The 5,925-nt window shown below is 33.2% G+C and overlaps 1 pseudogene across 1 annotated transcript; it reads right to left on the minus strand.

Moving 5' to 3' along the window:
• Positions 1-1,326: 1,326 nt before the first annotated feature.
• BDBG_16676 lies at positions 1,327-1,407 on the minus strand (annotated as a pseudogene). The gene has a single exon. The product of its transcript is annotated as a tRNA-OTHER (tRNA).
• Between the last annotated feature and the right edge of the window lie 4,518 nt (positions 1,408-5,925).

Genomic DNA, 5,925 nt, shown 5'->3' on the forward strand with positions numbered 1-5,925 from the left:
GAAATAATCATGTCCTAGTTTCAGCTGAATTATAGATGAGAATATTTTCTTTTTACATTTAATTGAACAAGATTTTCACTTTGATTTTGTCTCAAATCTTGAATAATGTATACTCTTCTTTTGTTTCTATCAGCTTTCATTTCACTTATTTAAATAAGATTCTTTTATCTTTCTCTTTATAAAAGATCAGAACACTGTTTTTTGAATAGATCTGCTTAATTCTGAATCCTTTTTTGCAGCTGAATCAGCCAATTCATTGTCATGAATATTCATATGAGCAGAAACTCAATGCAGATGAATTATCAGTTTTGATATTCTTCTCTTTTGAATTTTCAAAACAGAGTTTAAAATCAGTTCAAGATTCATTTGATTATTATGAATCTGACTATTTCTAAGTCTTTTTAAAGCAGCTTGACTATCAGAGAATATTCATGTCTCTTTCAAATCATTTTCTCTTTTATAAGATTTTATTTCAATGAGTTTGAAAGCTTTCACTATTGTAAATAGTTCAGCATCAAAGACTTCAGATTCACAGCCTAAATTTCAGAAATCTGAGATAAAATTAATATTATCTTCAGTATAAGCAATGCCTGCGCCTAATCTATTCAAATTCTCATTTTTTGAGCCATCTGAGTAGATCAGAATAGAGTCTTTTATACTACGGGCGCTAGCCACCCGCAGGATGCACCTTAAGCTAATTACATTCAACCCCCTATAATTAACCGACCACCGCGTCCGTCCTCTCAGGCCAGCCACTAATTTCCAGGGGTGTTAGTTAGTGGCTGCCACCGCCCACTTGATGGCGTACACACCAAGCTTCCGGTTGCTGATCTCGGCCCCATTAGATGCTCATAGGCCTACCAATCAGCTGTCGTGGCCTCGCCCCGTGTTAGGGACTAATCATAGGCTTGATGACTGCAGTCCTCTCTGCCAGTATTAGGGCTTGACAGGGAGCTTGCAGGCTCTAGCCTATCAGAGTGCCCTGCCTAGGGCCTAGATGCGTGTCTAGGCCTGCTAGTTGAGTGGTTTTCAAAATCATTCCCTGTATTTGGGGGGGAGCTAGGCTCCGATGACAGCCCTAGTTAGGGACTCGCTTAAGTAGTGTATAATCACTACATTAGGCTTGGCTCTATATCGTTAGAACCTTGACGGGTGCACAGTAGGATAGTGGGACATTGGCACCCCATGCCGGCCCTGGTGGGTGTTTGCAGGATCTCGCTTAACTAGTGGCTTGACTTGCAGTAGGGAGTTCTACCCCGCATCAAGCCTTCCTAATTAGGCTCAGCCCCTATTACATGGGGGCTTTCATGGGTAAGAAGTGGCAGGTGCCAGCGGTGGGATTCGAACCCACGCACCCCTAATGTGTGCGGCCTTGGTTACCAGTCTTACCAACTGGGCCACACTGGCATACTAAATTTATAGTTGCTGATATACTGTTGACTTGTTCTGTTAACTCATTATCTGCTGATTATGTATTGAATACTGTTATCAAGGTATCTTTTTGTATTATTCTGCTGGGGATGAGCCAGATTGAGAGAAGCAGTACAAGAGTGAGACTTGGTATTGATGTCTAGATACACTGAAGACAGACAGAGTATTTGCAGAGATTGCACTTCAGAAGTTTCTGTTGATTATGTGCTTGATATTATTACTGAGGTATTTCTTTTGTATTTTTCTGCCAGAGATGAGCCAGATTGAGAAGGGTGATACAAGGGTGAGACTTGGTATTAATGTTTTGAAACATCAAAGATGAACAGGGTTTTCACAGAGATCACTTCTCAGATATCTTCACAATTACAGATTGAGAATCTTTCAAAATTGAGAAGATTGATGTATATGACTAGGTCTCTTCACCTTACAATTTGTATAGCAATTTGGCCCGGAGTTGTGATGTGATAGAGGCGAACAGGAGATAATCTTATACAGGAGTTTTGAACAACATCTGGTTCATGTTTGGCTGGATAACTTCACCATCACACGGGGTATGCGGTCGGCGATGGGATTAAAATGCTCATATAATTGAGGGCTTTTCAATGAATCTATCAGCGGGTTCTTATTCGAAAAATCAAGCAAGTTCATGATGGAGTGATTGTGATCTAGATGCATGATCTCTATATAATACAGTGTTCAGTGACTAGATTCAGCAGCTTTCACTCTTGTAATTCTGTGTCACATGTTATACTGTCTCTCTTCACTCACTTAGACTATTACAGTGAACAGCTCATTGAAACTAATCTCATCTGATCTCTGAGCATTCTCAGAGAGTGAGATAACTTAATCTCACATGTCTGTGAATATTTCAGATGCTTCATTCTTCATTATCTCTGTAATTAAACTAGTGTAAACAGTTAAAATCAACTCTGAATCTCTTTTTCTTCTGTAATTTGACTCATATATAACTCTACTACTTTGAAACTGGTCTTTATCACATTGTATCTACTATCTGTAGTGTGATATCATACAGCTGACTACAGTCTTATCACTTATTAAAGTATAATATTCATCTGACTTCTTTCTTACTTCTCATTCTTTTCTTATTATTATGAAAAGATTGAAATAAGTGAGATTATCTGATTCATAAGCATCTATGATTTCACTTACTTTATAAGACTTTTCACTTATAAGTCTCTTCTTTTTCAACACTGATAATCATGCTGTAGATGATTATAATTCACTCAGATCTTGTATCTTTATCTCTATAAGATGTGAATTATTTATTAAGTTGTATAAGATCTGTCTCTCTGATTCTTTCAATGTGTATGTTCTCAGAGAATGTGATTTAAGTATTTTATAGAGCTTAACTCATCTAGGTTGAAACTTCTCAGAACTCTTATTATATATGAGAATCTACATTTTTATCTTGAGACTTTATTTCTTAACTAGTGAGTCTTATATTCTTTTCAATTGAATTGCTCAGTTCAGAAGTAACTTATTATCTTTTACATATACATAACTGATCTCTTTCAATCTCAGTTCTGTATCTGTGATTGTTGCTTTCTTTCTCATCTTTTTCAAAGCATTCTCTGAGATGGGCGGATGCAATTTATACAATAGATAGAATGATGAACACTTGAAGACTGCATGCTGTCAAATTTCCATGACTAATAACACCTGTCTGAGATATTCATTTCATAATCTTATAGACTTACTTACTAGATATTTTATCAGCATATTGCTCAGAATTTCATTCAAGTGTTTCATCTTCTCATTTATTCATAAGTAATATGATGTTGTTCTACAATGTCTTATGTGTAACTGTTTCATAAGATGTCTTATTACTTCATCTACAAGATTTGTATGATTATCAGTCAGAATTTCATACAGCATTTCATAGTTAACATAAATCTCATTGTATAAGAACTTCAATACTATCTTCTCAGTCATCTCTAAAACTGCCTTTATAAGTGATCAAATTCCTTATATATATAAGTCGCTTAGTCATATCTAAATAGATGCTTTAGATAGAAAGTCTCTGTGTATTCTAGATTATAGCAGAGCATAACATTGTTTTTCAATTTTCTCAGCTTGCAGTTCAGAAGCCTCTCTTCTACTATCTTTATAAGATGCTTATTATCTAATACTTTGATATTCTTCAAGTAGAAGATTATAATGTTCACTATTCTGATTTCTTACATTCTCTCAGTTTATTTAGTATGAACTTTTCTTATATCTAATTTACAGAATTCTCACTCATTAAATCAGATCTGTAACTGAGTACATTAGATAGTATGATACTCAATCTCTTTCAGTATCTGATATGAAGATTGTATACTTCAAACTCTGAGATTCAACATACTAAACATTTGAAAGGTTTTATCATTGATTGTCAATAGATAAGTCTTTTATAATGTGTGATCACTGTTATTGTATGTCTGTTATCAATATATCTATTTTATAATATCAGTATGTGCTTGATCACTGGGAATTTCTTTTCATACACTGAGTAATTGAGCTCAGTGCCTGATAGTTATGTATCATCATATATTACTAAGTGCAACTTGCTGTTCTTACTCATCTGCAGAAGAGCATCTCTGATAACTTATTCAGATATATCTATCTCAATGATGAAAGATCTATTATAATCTGATTAAATAAGCACTGAAGATATTATTATATATTTTCTCAGTATGAGAAAGATCTCTTTACATGCAGTATTTTAGATAATTGAACAAAACTTCTTCTTTCATAAATTTATATTCATTTCTCTTAAGAGATCTGAGAGTGATGCAGCTATTCATGTGAAATCTTTGATGAATCTGTAGTAGTATGAGATCAACTTAAGAAACTGTTGCATACAGTGTATATTTCTCAGCTGTGATCAGTTTACTATAACATTCAACTTCTCTGAAATAAGATATATACAGTTATCACTTACTACATGTTTTACAAACTTCAACTCTTTTATTTCAAATACACACTTGATTGATTTAATATAGAGCTTATACTCTGTCAGAGTTATAAGCACTTTATCAAGATACTTCAGATGTTTATTATATAAATTTGAAAAGACTAAGATATTATTTAGATATATAAGACATGAGATTTCATTCTGTTTATAAAGAATTATATTCATCATTATTTAAAAGATGACAGGTGCATTTATCAGACTGAATAATATTATCAGAAATTCAAACTTCTCTCATTATATATTAAATGTAATTCATAGTACTGATAGTTCATCTACATAAATCTGTCAGTATTCTGAGAGAAGATTAATCATTGATAGATATCAGATGTTTCTGACTGTATTCAACTGTTATTGAATTCATAACAGTTATTATTATTATTATTATTCTTTCATTATACTGATATGCAAGCAGAGCTTATAATGAGTCCTTATATGATGTTAAATACAGGTCAAGTGTTGATTATACAGCAGGAAATACAGGTGTTGAGACCATGCTAAGATAACAGAACATAGGAAAATACAAAGAAGTGACAATCAGATACATGTGATAATAACTTCTCAGCCCAGAAACATAGAGCAATTTTATTGCAGCAATTTGTACATCTCTGCATTTATTAGAAACATGAGGTGCTTGAGTTCCGGATTTAATGTATCCTCTCCGGGCTTTGAACCTGCACACCTTGATTGTCCATGCCAAGGTGCTATCAGATGGCTGCATTAACCATTCAGCCATCAGGGCAATTCATGACAGTGAATATTTATTCTTGATTATAAGCTTGTTGAGTACTTCATAATTAATACATATTTGTCACTTTTCATCTGTCTTTTTCATGAATAGAACTAAGAAACCTCACATGTATAATAAGAGTTCTATGAGATCATGTGTCAGAAGGTCTGTGATCTGATACTTCTGTTCTTCAAGATATGTTTGTAATAGAGAGTACACATTCTGATTGACTGATTTCACATCTTCTGTATTGTTCTCTTTACTTGTTAATGTGTAAGTAGATTTAATTCTTCTATATCAGAGATATGAAATGTTCTTCTCATATCAGTTAATAGAATTGTATGAACTGTTTTCTTTCTATCAGTTAATCTTATATAACATGTATGTTATTGAATCTGTAAATTGAACCTTTGAAATTAATTGAGTTTGAGAATAAGGTTGTATTCTCTGTTCTGCAGCTCTCATGCTCAAATATAGCAAGATCATTCTTCAAAGTGTAAGAGAACTCTTACTCTTGTAGATATCACTAAATATTAATTATTGAACAATCTTATATATTAAGAATCATTCACTCAGTGAATCTCTTTCAGTCTTTAAATTATATAATTATTAATATATTGTATAGAAGCTTCTGTGTCAGTTAATACTTTTACAGTTATCTCTCAATTCTTACTTAGGTGATCTCTATACATTAATATTTCAGATTTTAAAATATTAAGATAAGTGTTCACTTCTTCATTCTCATCTGTATCTCATTCAGAATCCTGCTTTCTCTTAGTATTTACAGAAT

This window comes from Blastomyces gilchristii, assembly GCF_000003855.2.
Source record: "Blastomyces gilchristii SLH14081 genomic scaffold supercont1.4, whole genome shotgun sequence".
NCBI lineage: Eukaryota > Fungi > Ascomycota > Eurotiomycetes > Onygenales > Ajellomycetaceae > Blastomyces > Blastomyces gilchristii.